Source organism: Bufo gargarizans, chromosome 7 (genome assembly GCF_014858855.1).
Source record: "Bufo gargarizans isolate SCDJY-AF-19 chromosome 7, ASM1485885v1, whole genome shotgun sequence".
NCBI lineage: Eukaryota > Metazoa > Chordata > Amphibia > Anura > Bufonidae > Bufo > Bufo gargarizans.
This window is the reverse complement of record NC_058086.1, coordinates 35,968,151-35,989,219: the sequence shown is the minus strand read 5'-3', so window position 1 is coordinate 35,989,219 and position 21,069 is coordinate 35,968,151.

Below are 21,069 nucleotides of genomic sequence, written 5' to 3'. Positions count from 1 at the left end.
AAAGATATGACCTGTGTGCAGAATGGGAACAATAAAGTTTATTTATACAGTAATACGTGAATGTGCAGATATTATGTTGAGATGGAGGATGGGAATAACTTCCTCTGGTTGGCCCCAAGGAACCTCAGCCCCAGCATTGTAAGTAAGAATGTCAAAATTGTATTCCTTCACATACCCAGATATCCTTAAGAAATAATTAGAGATAAGTGAATTGATTGTAAAATTAAATCCAAATATTTTTGAAAAGTTCTGATTTCAACCAACCTGAATTTTGTACAATTTCATTCAGGAGAATCGAGTGAGAGAGAGAGCAAACCATATTTTTGCATGTTTCAATTTGTGAGAAGAGAAAGAGAAAAATATTTTTCTAGATAATTAGGGCGCTTTCGATTCAGGTCGAATTTATAAAGACCCAAATCAAATTGGATTGTCCAATTGGACCAGAATTGAATTTTATGAAATTCGCTGATCTCCGTTATTAATACTGTATAGTATTTGTACAGTATGATTTTGTTTTACATAATGTACTTGCATATAATATAATTTTTTAATCATCAGTTCTGTTTTATTTATTTAGTAAAAAGTGCCAGACATTTCAGATAAGTTGTTTCCTGGCTAAAAATAAATTACCAAAGTTTTCTCTAAACATATTGCTCTAAATCTTATAAAGTTAAAAAAATCCAGTAATATATATGTCAGTAGTAAACTAGAATTAGATTACTGTGAGTTTATATCGGTCAGCATTCTTATTAAATAGACGTAATTGAAGTAACTTTCCTAGTGGGGTGTATCAGGTTCGTCTTTAATTGTATAATGACATTGATTAGAGTGGAACCATGCCAAAACCTGTTCGACTTGATATGAGACGGAGACATTAAACCATAAATTGGGGAGGGAAATAAGTATAGATGTAACATGAGCTGGAATACGTTTTCTGAGGACGTGATCTTTTTGACGGGTTCAAATCCCACTGGAAATGAAATTGCTTCCTTCATAAAGTCAGCAGCCTTGTGCTCCATATCTTTTACAGTAAATACATTGAATAGTTTTGAGTGACTTATATAAGTACAAAAGTACAAAAAATATTTTTAAAAACAAAAAGTTGGCTGATCAATAATTGGGTCCATTGCTTTGCTAGGAACTTCAGAAGCATCCGTGGATCAAAGATATGAGTATTTGGTTAGAGTGGTTTCCCAAGAGTTTAATACTGATGGATAGTGTTGAGCGAATCAAATATCCAAAGTAGATTCCAATCAAAATTTCTGGAAAAATTTGATCGCTTCGCGATAACGAATCAATTTTTCCTGAAATGGCGGTAAAACATAAAATATACTCACCTCATCCATTTGATCACAGAGAGGCCGTTGCAGCCATCTTGATTGAAGAAAACACGCCAAATCTCACGTGCGCTCACGTGATGAAGTCACCACATCATCACCGTGCCCGTGACCAGCATTGAACATGACATCTGAGGGGGTTCAATGACAGGGGGGGTGGCATGGTCTCCATTCCTTGTCATTGTGCCAGCTACATACAATGGATTGTGATCTGTGATGAAGTACTTCATAATGAATTTAATTTGTTGTCGAAGTTCGGCTAAACAGCCAAATCAAATTTTTGAAAACTTCTGTCCTCAGGATAGATCATAAGTAGACAAGAATGAAGTTATGAAAAATTCAAAATTTGCTTTGTGACTAATTACTTTATCACGAAGTGCATTTCTTTGTATATAGAAGATGCAATGACATGGAGCAGTGATCACGCTGCCCCCGTCATTGAACACTCAGATGCTGCATTCAGTGCTGATCTTGGCATCTGAGGCTACCATTTAGGCCTTTCAGGGGTTAATCAGGGTAAAAAAAAATACTCACCTTATCCATTTGCTTGTGTAGAGGCCATCACGGCCATCTTGGTTGAAGACACTGCCCGAGATTTCCTCATACAAGATTTTGTGCAGTATCTTCAATAAAGGTGGCCATGAGGGCCTATTTGCGCATAAATGGATGAGGTATATGGGTTTTTTTACCACCATTTCAGGGAAAATTGATTTATTACCATGAAATTCAGCTTTGTGGCGAATCAAATTGTTCGTGAAATTCGGATCAAAGACAATTCGTTTGACTTGGATTCACTAAACACTAATCATAAGTATCTGATTGGTGAGGGTCCATCTCTTTGCTAATCAGCTGTTTGACGAGGCCACGTCGCTCTGTCATGACCTACTTGCAGCTTAGCAACCACAGTGCCAACCATTGGATAGTGGTTGTGTTTAGTATTGCAGGTCAGCCTCACTCACTCGAATAGGATTGAGCTACACCTAGGCCATGCGACTGATGAATGTGATGTCACTGGCCTAGATAATGCCGTGGCCTCTTCAAGCGGGGGTACTGTGATTCAAACCCTCACCAACCTTTAAGTAGTAGGAAACCCACCAGGCCACCACATGAGGTGACTACAGGGAAGATACAACAGAACTTATTTTTGGACTTGTGCCATGGACTTGTAGGAAAATGTGACCTGTCTACATAGGAAGTCAAAACTTACAATTACCTGTATAGTTGTATAATGACATAACACATGAGGCAGTAGACACAACAGAATTTGTAAAAACTGGTGACAAGAAAGGGACAAGAGTATAGAGAATCAACAACTAATGCTTCACTTCTTTGACAACTTCAGCTGTAGTAGATTTGTAGTTAAAGTAGTTATCAGAACAAAATGTGTTTGTAGTACATTTGGATAATAATTCTTTAGGTCCAGCTGCGATTAGTGGATTCAGTTTGGTGGCATCTTCTAAAGTGATTCTGTAATTGTCTAACATATCCTCAAAATAACTTCTCTATGATTTAAACTTCAGCTCTGCTTGTTCAGATTGGCTTCTACATGTATACAGAAGACCACCATCAAGAACAATCTGCTTTTCATTACAACATGTACAGAATTCAATAATTTAGTATTTACTAAATGTAATCTGCCTAAATTAGATGTATTTCAGGCACAGATGGTGCAATGGTTAGTTGTGCTGCTATCTGTGCCCCACTCAACCCAGGTCTAAAATTGTTGACGTGGCATGGGCAGGGAAGGGGGCGGGCTGGTAAGCCTGTCTCTTTTACCATTTTCGACGTCTGTTTCAAGCATAGAAAATTGTCTAAATGTAAGACAGCAAGGAAGTCGATGCCCCTTCATAACTTCGGCGGAACCTCCGCCAGCTATGGGCCTTTTTTTAAGACCGGCGTCAGTCTCAATAAATGTGCCCCATGATCTGAACGAAAGTGTCAATGACAAGATGGTTTGATAAAACACTGATATACTTTGGGTTAGACACAGTGATTATATAGACAAATATCAGAAGTCTTTTTACTTGTGATTACATGATCTACAAGTCGGATGTGGCCAATGTCGTAGTGTCTGTAAAAATGAGGCCTGGACATAGGTTGGTTTCTCATGTTTAGCTCAACATCATGTGTGCAGGGCAACATTTGAAACCTTCCCTTTAATTCCTTTCTTTTTATTACCTTTCAACCCTTGGTGGTGACCTAGAGAGGAACCAGCCCAAGATCCCGAATGCTCTTCTCAGGTACCATAGTAGAGTGACACATGACTACTGGTGTTGGGCGAGCATGCTCGGCCGAACACTAGTTCGGTTCGAGCGTCGCTATGCTTGGCACATTGGGGTGTTCGGCCGAATATTGCGTGTGCTCGAGCGCAATGCTCGAGTCAGTGTATTTAAATATAATTTAGCCTCTATTTCTGAAAAGCTACTGGTGGAATTCGAAATCACAACCTTCTACATTACAGCCAAGAATGTTAAACAGTGCACTATAGAGCTGCAAGGCCAGTTACTTAAAAAAAATATTAAAATATGAGACTTCTGCTGTATAGGAATAGTTAAGACTAGTAAGTATTCCTATACAGTAGAAGTCTCATATTTTTTAAAGTAACTAGCCATGCAGCTCTATAGTGTAGTGGATAACATTCTTGGCTGTAATGTAGAAGGTTGTGAGTTCAAATCCTGCCAGAAACTTTTCAGAAATAGAGGCTAAATTAGATTTAAATACACTGGGTGTCCCCAAGCACTGACTCTATGTATAGAAATAGCTATAAATTGAGTCAGAGCAGGGACTCCTAAGCCAAACTAGAGTCCCGACACCCTCCCCTCTTCAGAGCAGGGGGTGCCTGGTTTAATGCTCGGGTTCTCCCATTGACTTCCATTGTGCTCGGGTGCTCTATAGAGTGTTCTGCTTGAGCACATGTGCACTTTGGTGCTCGACCAACACTAGTGACTATTATATCATTTGTGTCCTATGATAGATGCATCAACCACCACCAGGGCACCATTTTTATTTAGTATTTAGTTCTTCCCACTTCTTTATGTCTGTACATCTGGGACAAGACAATATAAATGTGTTTATTCTTATCTACATATTCTTTTGTTCTGCATCCATTTTAATAATAGCTCCAATTTACAATGGCTGCCTGTGAGAAAATGAATTGTAGAAGCATATAGTTGTTTTTATTTTTTTCCGAATCCACCCCCTCCCCCACCACATTGCTCATTGGAAAATCAGGGTCATTTGAGGCAACACAACAAACAAAAGCCTCAAGAAAACTAAACACATAAATAAATAATTATTGTGTCTCTCTTAAAACTGACAGCCTTCACACTTATCAATCTAAAACTTTTAATGCTAGGAAGAGTTTATAAAATGTCATTGAAACTTATTTCTTATAAATGTTATCACTAACTCCTGCATTGCAAGATAGTAGCCATACAGGTGAAACTCGATTTTTTTTATATTGTGCAAAGTTCATTTATTTCAGTAATGCAACTTAAAAGGTTAAAAATTATATGAGACTCATTACATGCAAAGCGAGATATTTCAAGCCTTTATTTGTTATAATTTGGATGAATATGGCTTACAGCTTATGAAACCCCAAAGTCACAATTTTGAGGTCCCCTTTGCTCAGGGGATACGGATTAATTAGCTGACTAGAGTGTGACACTTTGAGCCGAGAATATTGAACCTTTTCACAAAATTTTAATTTTAAGCTACATTAATGCAATTCTTTTTAAGTTCCATTACTAAAATAAATGGACTTTTGCACGATATTCAAATTTTTCGAGTTTCACCTGTATAATGAAAATACCTGCTTTATCTCCCAGGGGTGAGATGGTCCATTGATGGACTGAATAACTCTTTCCGTGAGGTCCAGTATTCTGGGCTTTCTCGCCCTGGTTCTGTTGCTAAGTAACACAATGATTTCAAGGCCTGCCATGAAAACCCAACAGGGTCGATCACTCAACAGAAGACATTATAGGCCTGTTCCGTTTCACCCTGGTACTGTTCCTGTAGGTTCAAATTGCCTTTCTCCAGGTTCCTTATTCCTGGTCCCTTTTCCTGGTCCTCTTTCATTCTGGTTCATAGACTCGGATTCTAAATTCTTTTTCTGGTACTGACTTTTGTCTCACTCCCTGGTTGCTGGCTACGGTCTTGAAATGGCCTGTTCCTTAAAATTTGGTCTCCTAGTTCTCCAAGCACTCACCTGGATTATGACACAGTATTTGCTGCTTCAGGCGCTTTGCTCCAGTTCATTCCTCCTGGCTCTGACCCAGACTCTGTCTTACCATCCTCCAACCCTGCCATTCTAGCTTTGATCCTAGGCTCTGTCCTACCTTCTAATCTTATCCTCGATACTGTCCTTAACTTTTGTTCCTGTTATCATTGTTGTGTCTGACTGCCAACAGGTGAAATCCATGCTACCTTACAGGGGTTAAAGAGGTTATCCAAGAGTAAGACAGACTCCCGACTCCCAGACTGGCCGACTCACATTGGAGATCTTACTTATCTGTTTCCACTGCTTGGTTCAGTGTCTGATGCTCCTGGGTCGCCTCTATCTCTCCCTGCTGCGCTGAAATCAACATCCAGTGATGGGGCTACACGTGACCTTTGCAGCCAATCAGAGTCCACAGCGATGACCTGCTCCTCTTACATCACGACGACAGGTCACATGCATCTTCTGGCTTCCTGTGCCACCCTTTGTCACTTTCAGAAATAGGGTTGGATTTAGGCCATGTTTGTTGTGTACATTACTTTAAAGAGGACCTTTCACCACTCCTGACATGTCTATTTTTATAGCTTCATACATTCCCCATTTAATAACAATTCTGGAGCAGCTATTCTTATGTCTGTATGTTGTGCCATTCCTTTATTATTTCTACTAGAAGTTATGAATCAATTGCTATTAGCCTTCAGTAAGGGTAGAGAGGGGAGGTAACAAGTTGGCGGTGTGTGTACCTACACAGTCTGAAAATGGCAGGTACACACCCACAACTGGTTACCTCCCCTCTGTACCCTTACTGCAGACTGCTAGCAATTCATTCATTGCTTCTAGCAGAAATAATAAAGGAATGGCACAACATAGAGCCATAAGAATAGATGTTCCAGAATTGTTATTACATGGGGAATGCATGTAGTTACTAAAACAGATATATCAGGAGCTGTGAAAAATCCTTTTTAATTTGTCACCTATATTTGTGACTTTAAAAAAATTGCAACTCCCCACCAGGCATCCTTTAGATGTACCCGATATAGGTGTAAACCACGTCACGCTTGCACCAATTTTTATTACTGGGCACCAATTTCCTAAATTTGGTACAAGTGCCCACAGCAACTACAATCTAAAAATTGACCTCAAATAATTTACAATGATAAATTCCCCCCATAATCTTTATAGCATTTTGACAACAGCTTTTTTTTGTTATGCAAAGCTCCAAATCTGCTGAATACTGCAGACATATCTGAATGAAGAAAAACAGTATGCCATAAGCTCATTGGCTCCCTCTGGTGGCACCTACAGGCAGTCAAAATTGTATCATTTGACTCTATGTCTATGCAGGGAATTTAGAACTTTGCATAAAAAAAGAGCTCTGACTGATATAAAGATATATTAAGAAATTAATCAGCATAAAATATTGACCCTATTAAAATGGAAAAAAAAATAATGGTGGTCATCAACTTTAAAGATATTGCTATACTGAACGTGAAATAAAATATATAGACATTTGTATAGGTAAGAAGAAGGGTTAGCAAACCTTGTAAAATAGGGCTCCAATATATTTTATATTCTTGAATGCAAAATGAATATATCTTATGCTATAAAAAACCATTTTACTGTGCATTTAATGTAATGTATTTGGGTAATCGGATCTGCTCTTTCCTGTTTAAACTGAGCTCAACATGCATGGAATCCAAGCCGTATTAACGCTATTTACAATAAAATGTATGTGAGGAATGCTGGATATAAAATCAGACAGTTTCCAGAATTATGGCTTTCATTTTAAATCAGAATAATTCTTTTAACTAACTCTGCACTAAGAAAACCTCTGCAGTCTACATTATTAAGTGGTTAGCTATTTGGCTGACTTAATAGGAAATGTTAATATATTACATCAGGCAAATGAATGATGTGAGTAGAGATTTGATTAGGCAGAAAAAAAGATTTGGCTCAGTGTGCGCCATTCGCTAGAGACACGGGGAACGGCTGTCCCTGGAAATCCTAAGTTGACTGTTTATTAAAAAAGTTTATTATTTTTTACCTGTGATTATATTGGATATTAATGTAAAAAACATTTAAAACTTTATTGGCTGCGTAAACAATAAAAGCAAGGCAAAACCTCAAAATGAAAGCTTTCAGCTAGTTATTAAAGGGAAATTTTACATTTGCTACCATTTTATTTATTACTGCTATGCATAAACCATAATACCTGAGACGGCTTTCAATATATTATTCATTAAAAATATCTTGTCCTCAGCAGATCTATGTGACTCGATAGTAACAGACTACAAACACTTTGTGGTCAGATCCTACAGTAATACTTCCATCCATCTTTACATTACTACTTGTTTATATCTATTCAGCAAGTTAGCAAGGAGAAGACCTATAGAAGGGAGTGGGACTTCAAGATCAGACTACCAAGAGCTTGTTTGTAGTCTGTTATCATGGAGACACCTAGGTCTGCAATCATTTTTATTGAAGACTTTTTTTAAGTTGCTTTATTTTTCATTTTGTATTAAAAAAAGGATTTTTTGTTTTTTTGTTTATTTAGAAATTTTTCAGGATAACATATATGAATTACAATGCAGTGAGCAAAGGTAAAATGAAAATAATATCTAAAAGTATATACAAACATGTCAAATAAAAAAAGTAGAATTGTACATATTGGTGCCATGAAAAGGCATTACAGTAATCAATAACTTTTATAAAGGACCAAAGTTTTTATTATCATAGCTCAGAACTATAGAAGAAACGAGATAGGTCAAATAGACCATTGTAGATGGGGCAATCAAAATAGTTTTGAAGGTGAGTACTCACCCAACCCCATGCCCATGATAAGCAGAGCTGCCTGGCACTTGGCCTGCTTTATGGTTAAAGCAGACCTATAGAGCACTACAGGGTGGGCCATTTATATAGATACAACTTAATAAAATGGGAATGGTTGGTGATATTAACTTCCTGTTTGTGGCACATTAGTATATGTGAGGGGGGAAACTTTTCAAGATGGGTGGTGACCATGTGGGCCATTTTAAAGTCGGCCATTTTGAATCCAACTTTAGTTTTTTCAATAGGAAGAGGGTCATGTGACACATCAAACTTATAGGGAATTTCACAAGAAAAACAATGATGTGCTTGGTTTTAACGTAACTTTATTCTTTCATGAGTTATTTACAAGTTTCTGACCACTTATAAAATGTTTTCAATGTGCTGCCCATTGTGTTGGATTGTCAATGCAACCCTCTTCTCCCACTCTTCACACTCTTCACACACTGATAGCAACACCGCAGGAGAAATGCTAGCACAGGCTTCCAGTATCCGTAGTTTCAGGTGCTGCACAGCATATGCTGTGAAGATACGAGATGTGCAGCACCTGAAACTACGGATACACCCTCTTCCTATTGAAAAAACAAAAGTTGGATTAAAAATGGCCAACATCAAAATGGCTGCTATGGTCACAGACAGGAAGTTAATATCACCAACCATTCCCATTTTATTAAGGTGTATCCATATAAATGGCCCACCCTGTACATTGAAAAACCACCCCATTTTCTTTAGCACATTTGGGATTTTTACTGGTTGCAGTAGATATCCAATACATTTGTGTTTTGAGGACTTCTACTTCATAGTTGCCTTCCCGGAAGCAACTTGCATTTTGAAACCTCAATGATTCAGGTATGCGGTTCATTGCATACCCTGAGTAACTGATTCTAAGTAAAAACTTAAAGAGAACTGTCATGAGGGACAGTACTACTGGGCAGAACCCTAATTAGCAGATATTATCTATTATTTCCTTCACTCATGCATACATACATATCCATTGTAAAATGTCACTGAATGATATCCTTGGTGTCTGATAGATCAGCTCAGGACCATAACGGGTTACCACTGTGAAGAGCATTGAAGAATTGATCTCTCCATATAATTCATCTGACTCTTGCTGACAAGAATACATGACTACTGCGCCTTGCTGTGTAATTAAAGACTCGGAAAATATCCATGATATCCACCTCGGCTTGGGTCGATTTGCATGACCACTGAACCTCTGTAATGATCTTCTGAAATTTGTTTTACAATTGTAACCGATTGACTTTGTCATGAATTGTTGAGTATATTCTCCAAGGAATGATAGGTTTTCATTAACTGGTGTCATAAAAGACAAATTATCCGAAACTCTGTTCCAATTAGTTGACAACAAAATGCGTTCAACTTATTCTGGTCACAGATGTCTGACATAACCAACACAGGTCACTTTCTAGAAGTTTTGTCAAGTTTTGTCTTACCCTGAGGCATGACCCATGTCACCTTACTGCTGTTATTGTTTCCACTTCTTGGAGCAACTTGTTCTAAGAGAAAACAAAACAGAATACACAAGACAAAGGGAAAAAAAAAACTTTAATCAATGAGGTGAGGAGGCTCGCTGTGCTGCAGACTGGAACATAGAGTCCATGGCAGTAATATCTTGATTTATCGCTCTGCACCTCATGTCAGAGCATATGGGTCCATCCATATCAATTATTGGTTGCCGAGTACTCCAGATAGGTAACCTTAGTGTTTCCCAATGGGAATAAAAGTTGTGGATGACTTGATATAATTGCTAGAATTTCAACCAAATTAGAACGTTTGTGATTGTGATGCCCATAGGGAGACATTGAGGTTGTGCGCAATCCATGACCATTGGCAAAGGTTGACATGAAGCTTTTTAAGATGTTTGCTATGAAATAACAATTCTGGAGCAACTTTTTTTTATTTTTTATTACTCTGAGCTGTTCTCTTCTTCTGTTATACCACTTGGTAATGTTAAATAATTTGATAAGTAGCATTACCATTTCTCTTGTCAACAGAAAGAGTCTCCCATTCATTCTCCAAGTAGATACTACAGAGAGTGGTCGGGTTGGAGGCTGGTGGGTTGGAGGCTGAGAGACCATTGTTCCCAACATAGGTGCAGGAACCAGAGGTGGGAGTTTGGGACCCACATCTATTAGACATTTATGGCAAATCCATGCAGAATTGGTAAACACCCCTATAAGACTAGGGTAAGAATTAAAGGGTTGTCCAGGATTGGAAAAACACGGCTGCATTCCTTCGGAAATGGTGCATGGGTTGTGTCTGATATTGCAGATCTGCTCGATTGAAGTGAATGTGGTTGAGCTGCTATAGCAGACACAACCTGTGGAAAGGGGGGGGGGGGGTTCTGATTTTCATGAACAAACTCTTTAAGGCCTATTTACAGAACTGACTTTTTATTTATTTTTTAGGCTCAACTAGTGTCCACTAACAAACTGGTGAAGTTATTTCTCAGAGCTGGTCTGTGACTTGCAATGAATATTTAGAAACTTGGTTCAAAGGGCAAGTTGCAAATGAGTTTCCCAAAAGAAGAAGTTTATTTCCATTGTGTCACTAGTTTACAGAAAACTTCTTAAGTATGAGAACATGACATCCTGGGGAGATGATAATCTTCACTGGAGAGCCATAGAGAAGGACACTCATCAGCTTGTGGTTTCATTTCTCTGTTAACGAAAGCATTTAGATAATGTATGAATCACATTTAAAGCATAGATTCCCCTACGAAACTAGAGAACTACATGAATAGAAATTCCCTAATGCACTAATCTCCATCCTGTGGCTCTCCAGCAGTTTAAAAACTATAACTGACAGTTGCTGGATTATCACATATTCTAGATTAGCAGATGGTCATAGCCTATAAAATTTAGCTGTTGGGGCAGATGATCTTTAAGAAGCCCAAGAGAAAAAATATTAACTCAAAGCTTTTCTATAATTTTATTTATTATATTTAATCAAATTGGATGCCAATGATTAAAGTAATTACATTGAATTTTTGAATTAGATAGACAGACATAGAGACTCCTTTTATTTTCTTCCAAATATTTAACTTCATTAGTCACTTTTGAGCATCCACATATATGAGACATAAACAAAATAAATCATCTTGCCTGTCTGGGCGCTAACTATACATCAGGTTACTTCACCTAAGTTCTCTAAGTACAACACAGGGAGATCAGGCTTAGCACATACAACTGGTCATGCAGCTTGTAGGCACTGACCCTAAATGATCCTCTCAGCCCTGTCGTCATTTCTACAATAAGGAGCCCAGCCCTCTGCACATGGGATTTCTTCAGGCTAGGGGAAAATGTTTTACTGGAGTGGAAGGGAATGTCAGGTCCCTCTACCAACCTACTCACCATTCCATAAAAATCCAGGCCCATAATACAATGTGGTGAAACACCCCCTCCAGTACTTTACCAGCCACCATGTTACAATAGATAGATCGATAGGTAGATAGATAGATAAATATGAAATAAATAGATATGATAGATAAGTAGATAGATAAAGAGATAGATAAATATTAAATAGATAGATAGATATGAAAAAAAATAGATATGTAGATCTGTTTCAAATTTTAAGATAAAAGATTTTGAACAAGTAGATTTTCAAAAATAGGTTTATGGTTTCTATTATTCAGAATGGAAGTCACTTGAGCTTAAAAGTAAGGAACATGAAATTGAGCGTGCCGTTGGCAGAGCACTCTTTTATTATGTAGTATTTCCAGCACTTTGTTACACCACATTCCGTTCAGGCAGATCTCAGCATTTGGATGCACTTATGTTGTTGAATCACCTCTGTCTTATATTTAACATAAAGGAGAATGTCAGGAAAGTTGCCTCTCGCTGCATTGTGCCTGCCCGGGTTCAGATGGAGCATCAATATAAGGTGACTGAGACTGTCCCCACACCCACCTATCATCTGATCAAAAGGACCACAGGCACAGTTCCTTACTTATCATAGTGGCTGTGTCTGGTATTGTGGCCATCCAATTCAAAGGTCCTGAGCCCCTTCAGTAAATAATGTTAATGGCTTATCCAAAGGAATAGACAATAGTCTTGTCCTGGAAATCGCCTTTAATTGCTATAGAACGAAAAGTTCTGCAAATTTCTGTTGTCTTGCTGACAGCCTATAATAACATTCTTGTCCAGGGGCTGTAAAGCCATACATAGATTATCCTGGTCAATTGTTACCCGTCTGAGTGCTGAGAGCTTAGGCTCAATTCAAACTGCCTAAGAACGCTGGTGGTATACATTGGAGGTAGACATTGGGGGGAATTCCCAAATCGGTGCTTTTGACATACAGTACAGACCAAAAGTTTGGACACACCTTCTCATTCAAAGAGTTTTCTTTATTTTCATGACTATGAAAATTGTAGATTCACACTGAAGGCATCAAAACTATGAATTAGCGCATGTGGAATTATATACTTATAAAAAAAAGTATGAAACAACTGAAAATATGTCATATTCTAGGTTCTTCAAAAGTAGCCACCTTTTGCTTTGATTACTGCTTTTCACACTCTTGGCATTCTCTTGATGAGCTTCAAGAGGTAGTCACCTGAAATGGTTTTTACTTCACAGGTGTGCCCTGTCAGGTTTAATAAGTGGGATTTGTTGACTTATAAATGGGGTTGGGACCATCAGTTGCGTTGTGGAGAAGTCAGGTGGATACACAGCTGATAGTCCTACTGAATAGACTGTTAGAATTTGTATTATGGCAAGAAAAAAGCAGCTAAGTAAATAAAAAGGAGTGGCCATCATTACTTTAAGAAATGAAGGTCAGTCAGTCCGAAAAATTGGGAAAACTTTGAAAGTGTCTCCAAGTGCAGTCACAAAAACCATCAAGCGCTACAAAGAAACTGGCTCACATGCGGCCCGCCCCAGGAAAGGAAGACCAAGAGTCACCTCTGCTGCGGAGGATAAGTTCATCCGAGTCACCAGCCTCAGAAATCGCAGGTTAACAGCAGCTCAGATTAGAGACCAGGTCAATGCCACACAGAGTTCTAGCAGCAGACACATCTCTAGAACAACTGTTAAGAGGAGACTGTGTGAATCAGGCCTTCATGGTAGAATATCTGCTAGGAAACCACTGCTAAGGACAGGCAACAAGCAGAAGAGACTTGTTTGGGCTAAAGAACACAAGGAATGGACATTAGACCAGTGGAAATCTGTGCTTTGGTCTGATGAGTCCAAATTTTAGATCTTTGGTTCCAACCACCGTGTCTTTGTGCAACGCAGAAAAGGTGAACGGATGGACTCTACATGCCTGGTTCCCACCGTGAAGCATGGAGGAGGAGGTGTGATGGTGTGGGCGTGCTTTGCTGGTGACACTGTTGGGGATTTATTCAAAATTGAAGGCATACTGAACCAGCATGGCTACCACAGCATCTTGCAGCGGCATGCTTTTTCATCCGGTTTGCGTTTAGTTGGACCATCATTTATTTTTCAACAGGACAATGACCTCAAACACACCTCCAGGCTGTGTAAGGGCTATTTGACCATGAAGGAGAGTGATAGGGTGCTGCGCCAGATGACCTGGCCTCCACAGTCACCGGACCTGAACCCAATCGAGATGGTTTGGGGTGAGCTGGACTGCAGAGTGAAGGCAAAAGGGCCAACAAGTGCTAAGCATCTGTGGGAACTCCTTCAAGACTGTTGGAAGACCATTTCAGGTGACTACCTCTTGAAGCTCATCAAGAGAATGCCAAGTGTGCAAAGCAGTAATCAAAGCAAAAGGTGGCTTCTTTGAAGAACCTAAAGATGACATATTTTCAGTTGTTTCCTACTTTTTTGATAAGTATATAATTCCACATGTGTTAATTCATAGTTTTGATGCCTTCAGTGTGAATCTACAATTTTCATAGTCATGAAAATAAAGAAAACTCTTTGAATGAGAAGGTGTGTCCAAACCTTTGGTCTGTACTGTATGTCACTGTAGAGCCATCACCCACAGAATCCCATGTTATAGAAATTATACTTTGTATACTTTTTTGTGGGATGACTCTGTATAGAATAAAGCAGCAGAAAGCATAGCTCCATAGAGCTGATAAAAGGGTAGACTGGGCAAGATACTCTTTTGACAACACCCTATCAAGTTTCTTCAGATCATTTTAGTGGCATTGAAAGGTTTCTTTCCTGTGTGCACAATATTGGTGACCTGTCCTCATAGTAGGTCATCAATATCAGCTTGGAGGGCGCCTGACACCAGGCACAATGAATGAGTGCTGGAACCTCCTGGCAGCATTCTTAGCACAGCTATGTTCATTGTATAATGGCTGTGCTTGGTATTCCAGCCCTGACAATCTTGCTTCGTTGTCACTTCTTCGATGCTGCTGGAGCAGCGACTGTGCATGCGCTGCTACACTTCCAGGTGATGTCGCATGAACAGTCACTGCTTCGGAAGTAGAAGTAGATTCCCTGCATCGCTACTACAAAGGAGCAGCTACACCGGCAGAAGATTATGAGGGCAGGGCTAGATGTCTGGCCTGTAAATCAAGAACTGTTGCTGATGAGACAAATTGATTTGTTAGCATCGTTTCGCTCATCCCTAGTTATTTTCCACTGCAATAGTCTCTTGTAATTATGTCTGAGCAAATCAAATATTCACACTCTGCAGCTCTCCCTCCCCTCTCACAGCATACAGTCTCAGAAAGAAGGAATTTGTCGCTGCATCGTTTCACTCTTTAATGCTTTATTGTCTGGACTTCAGAAGAGGTCATCATTATCATATTGTGGGATCTGTATAGTGGCCATGCTGAGGTTTCGCAGCTCAACTCCCATTCACTTGAATTGGAGCTGTACCACAGTATGCCAATACTGTAAACTACACAATGCCTGTCACCAGCCGCTTCCCGAAATGTAATGTTAGACCCCCACCGATCTGAAATTGATGACCTGTCCTAAGGATAGGTCATCAATATCTGTATCCCAGAGAACCCCTTTAAGTATTGCAATAGTGGATGTCATCAGTAGTCATTGCAATTAGGTGGACTGACAGTAGCTTTGTTTTATCAGGAAAAAACAGCCTTACCATGGCGAAGTAAGGGCTCCTGGATCTGAACATTTTTTTAAAAAATATTGTTCTAGGACTAATTTTATCACAATGATTTAGTTGATATAATTAAGCCCTTTGGTAAATGATCACTTGGGGACTCTGCTCTACACTAATCTCCATAAACATATTTGATATATTCTTTTCTCCTGTTAAATCTATCTCTGCAGAATGAACTATGGCAATCTCCATTATTTTAAAAAGACATCATGTGCCAACGATACAATATGCAGCGTTCTATAATTTCTTTAAATATTTCCAAATGTTGCCCTACAGATACGATATTGAAATGTAACGATGGCGGGAGTCCAAAATGAAATGGGATTTCTGAAACTATGCAAAACCATACATGTCAAAATAAGTTTATAACACTTTCTATGCAGAATATAATATATACAGTGTATTACATGTCAGGCAACAATTGAAATTGAATGAGTATAATTAGCCCCTGAGAAAACGAGTCACAGAGCCCATGCTGGATCCTGGGTCAGGAGCTGTACCGAGTGTGCTTCAAAGTGCTTGTCCATTGTGTGATCGTATGATACCTGTCGTGGAAGGTGTAGGGTCCATTCACACTCTCTGATCCCATTCATTGCGGGAGTTGCAAGGGAGAGAAGAGACATTTCTTTCTAAAACCCTCAGCACTGCCTTTCTACAACCGGTGGGTTTTTGGTGAAATTTCAGCGCAGCTGTCCACACCAAGATTCCACGGTAAAACCCACCGTGTGAATGTGCCCTTAGAGTTATAGAGATTTGTAGACTGAATGCATCAGGACAAAAAATATATTATAATAATAATATTAATAAAGGGGTTGTCTAGTAGTATCAATTTTCTCAGAAAAAGAGCAGAATGGGTTAAAAAAAGAAGAATTACTCACCTCACTGGTCTCCTGCCAATACCATTCTGATGCTTACTGGATCCCCTGTGGTCTACAAATGCTGGTGGTAGATTAGCACACAAGAAATGTCCCATTGAAGGTCACTAGAGTAGACAGCGACTACCTAAGCGTCTGTTTCCTTAGATTTTCAGTTTTTTTTGAGGAATAGGAAATGGAGACAATCAAATATCAAATATAAATGCATGCATACAGGATGAAACATTATGGGGGGAATTTATCATGAGGAGAATTTTTGAAGTCAGTTTTTCTTGAATCAGCATTGGAATACTTTGTGCCACATTTTTCAAATGTCACAGGTGGTTTGATAAATTGGTCTCATCCTTAGGCCTCTTGCACAGAAACGTATTTTCTTTCCGTGCAAGAGGCCTTAGACCTAACACTTTTGTCTAATGAAGATACAGCAGTTTTCCTACTCCATCCTACTCACGGAGTGAGATTGTGACTTATTTGCGACTTTATAAAAAAAAAAATCGCAATGATAAATCTGGAGTAAAACTCATTAACATAGCTAACCGCACCCACTTTTCCACCCGTATTTCAAAACTGGAGTCAGTGGTGTAAAAATGCAAAAAGTCGCAAAATTTTGTGCAAGTGAGTGTAAAAAGTCGCATAATTTTGTGCAATCGCTTACATTTTGCGCAAGGAAGTGCAAAAAAGTTGCAAAAGCCCTATTTTGCTACTTTTTGATGGCAGAATTCTGAAGTGAAGGTATGATAAATCAGGCCCTATGACTTTTAAGAAGTGCCATTTTGAACTTTCAATGAATCAACCATCAAAGCATCCTGTGGATTAAAGTTACACAATCTGACTACTCTTACAGTAACGAATCCCCATCTATGATGATGATTAGTGATGAGCGGGAGGTGCCATATTCGATTTCGCGATATTTCGCGAATATTCAAATGAATATTCGTGTTATATTCGTCGAAATCGAATATTCGTAATTATTCCAATTATCGCGAATAATATACAAATTTTTTTTTTTCGCGTATTGCGATTATTTATCTTGATAGTATAAGGCAACGTTCCTATGCTAATTGACTATGGCTAGGCTAATATGTGTATTTTACGAAATTTCGTGATTTGCTCTAACTTCGTCTCTTAGAATTTTACGAATATTCTAAAAGACGAAGTTAGAGCAATATTACGAAATTTCGTAAAATACACATATAGATTGTAATTTTGCTAATATACTTGCTATAATCCCTTTTTTTGCCTCTAATTTTTTTTTGCCTCTTCTGAACTTAAGTTTTGTAAAATATGTACACTATTAAAAAATATTACTATAGCTGTATATTAGCTTAAATACAATCTATGTGTTTTTTTACGAAATTTCGTAATATTGCTCTAACTTCGTCTTTTAGAATATTCGTAATATCCTAAAAGACGAAGTTAGAGCAATATTAAGAACATTTGCAAAAGCCGAAATTGCGATGCGAGTTATATAATACGAAATAATCGCATGAAGATTTCAACTTAGCACTGCTATATTCCATATTCTAGCCTAGTATGGAATATAGCAGTGCTAACTTAGCCCTGCTATAGTCCATATTAGGCTAGAATATGGAATATAGCAGTGCTAAATTGAAATCTTCATGCGATTTTTTCGTGTTATGTTATTCGCATCGCAATTTGCGAAATTTCGTAAAATACACATATAGATTAGATTGTAATTTAGCTAATATGGAATATAGCAGTAAGTTGAAAACGCCACTGACTGGAGGAGCAGCCAGGAAGCCAGGAATCCAAAGGACAGGTAAGAACAACTTTAGAGAAGTGGGAAAGAAAAAAATATAATAATAAAAAATAAAAAAAACGAATATTCGAATTCGCGAATATATAGAACGATATTCTAAATATTCGCGAAATCTCGAAATTGCGATATTCGAGAAAAAAATTCGCAATTCGAATATTCGCGCTCAACACTAATGATGATGAAACCATTCGCTCTAGACATGTGGATGTCCTCTTGTTATAGTTACAGGGGTAGGTAAAACAGATCATTAAAACGATCTCTGTACTGTCCATTTATATATTTTTACATAGCAATAAGGTTACTTCCAAAGCTGGACATACATAAGGGATTTCATACAGCTGCTTTGTGGGTGGTCAGTGAAGGTTGTAGACTTAGATGACCATGGCATGAGTAAAAATGACAATTACGGCAAGATGACGATAAATCTCTGCCATGATATGTGTCTCCATATCGACTTTCATTGATAGTATGCAGATCTATCTTTAAGCATGAACTACGTTTTAATTACAGAGCCCAACTTTGACTGAACGAATCCAACCCAGCATATCAATTCTTGATAGATAACTGCAATCAGCCAACATCTGTTGTGCCTGTTCTAGTCACGAAAGTGACCAACAAGTCGCCCACAGTTGGTTAAAATGAGTCTAAATCCGTTTTCTCAACTGTCCAATTTCTCTCTACTTTTTCTAATGGAATAGCTTCAAGGATCTGCCAGCAGCTAACAACGGCTGTCCTCATTTGTATCACGAAAAAACACCAATGGTTGGCAGAAAATTTTGACTTTTCTGATCTCTCCTATATCTGTAAGTCTCCTTTTGCCATCTTTTTTTCTAACTAAATAACTACAAGTATCTGCAATCAGCCAACATCTGTTTTGCCCATTCTTGTCACAAAAACAGGCCAATGGTTGGCAGAAATTTGTCTACATTGTCTTTCTCAGCTTTCATTTATCTGTAGTGTATGGTCTCCATTTGCCATCTTCTTTCTAACTGAATGACCTCAAGTATCTTCCAACAGCTGACAATTGTTGTGCTCATTCATGTCGCAAAAAGACACTAATGGGTGTCAAAAAAATTGTCTGTTTCAAAATCTTAAGAGCATGGCCTCCTTATGCCATCTTTTCTGAATAACCCCAAGTTTCTTGAGACTAATTCCCCAAATTGGGCGGAGGAGATACCCCTGACAAAGCTTTTTGAAGCGAAACCCGGGTCGGGTGATTCATTTTTTACTCTGCTTGTTACCTTCTTTTATCCTGTAAGTACAACTTTCGCAGTTCAACCCATGTGACTGTGCTTCACTATTTGTGGCAACCTTGATCTTTCACAGAGGTTCACAAAGGAGAGGGAAAAGAGAATCCAAGTGACCTGAATGCTTTCCCATATCCATGGAAGTCTGTGTGATTTGGAAGGGAGGATCTTTCTGTTTGCTCTGGGGCAGCGCGGTCCATTTGAACAAACGCACCATGTGAACAGTACCCACTTCACGATTGCAACTCGCGACGCACCATAAAAAGGCAACGTACTAACGGCTGTTTATCTTTATTTGTATTTTTGCACTAATTCCCCAGACTACTTTGTTTATTTCCTCATCACCCCTTTCAGTAAAGGCATTTTCCTTGCACACCCAAAACTCGATAGAAGCTGAAATGTGTTTAGATCATGTACCTCTATTCCTCTTTCGACACATTCTATTCATTTATTTGTCTTGGCGACAGCTTTCTGGCATTGGTTTCTAAACGTTACTTTCTTCCAATATCCCCAAGTTCCTTACCACTTCATGAAATAATAAAATGTTCACCCAGCTCTGAGTATTTTTGATAGTCAATGTATTAGAGGTTTTCTATATATGCAATTACATATTGGACTAGAGCAGGTTTGCCAAATGACTTCTATGATCCCTTACATATTGCTGCCATTCAATCATGATATGGCAGCACAAATGCTTTGACGTCCCATCTTCTTCTAAGATTGCTAGAAGCTACAAGCAAATGCATAAAATGTTTTGTTTAATGTGTAGGTCTTAATTATTTGTTTAGTCATAATGCTTACATGCTCATTATAACTGACAGATGGAAAAATGTTTCAAATTATTCATCAAAATTCAATTAAAATCACAAAGTTGGTAACATTTGTGGAAAATTCCAGTAGCACATTTCAAACAAAATGAAATTAAATCACAGAAGAACGTTTTCTGGTCCTGCTGGATTGTCTATAATATGGACGTAATGTAAAGCCATTACTATGGTAGGGCCGGTGCTACCAAGTAGAAATAGGACTGGTTTTCTGTACCTATGGCAACACATTTGTTGTTTAATTGCTCGGGACTACATAGTTTGGGCATCATGGTAAAGCTTACCTATAGTGCTAGTATGAAGGACTCATTAAAATGTCATGTGCTGTGTCAAATACATTCGCAAATTCCACCAATATAAATCCAGTTCTGCTAAGATCCAGTTATGATTTCTCTCGATGCATATTATACAGTAAAAATAATTTAGTCCATGGTTCCAACTTCTGAGAAAACAGAGAGAAAACTAAATGTTTTTGAAAGTTTTTTTTATCAAACACAGAGCAGTCCATTGGACAGCAGACATGCTTGGTACTGCAGCTCGGTCTCATTCACACCAATGGGACTAAGCTGCAAACAGGCTATGTGACGATAGATGTGATTTCACTAAGAGGCCGTGGCAGTCAAAGCCTCTTCATGTAGCTCATTGGCAGGGTTCCTAAGTGTTGGACACCTGCTGATCTGATATTGATAACCTATCCTGAGGATCATTATTATAAGAATCTCAGAAAACCCCTTTAAAACACCTGATAATAATACATAGATCTGCCTTTTGCAGGCAAAATGGCCCTGACCCATTGAAGCATGGATTCCACAAGACCTCTTAAGTGTCCTGTAGTGTCTGATAGCAGATCCTGTAAGTACAATAAGTTATGAGGTGTTGCCTCCATGAAGGGT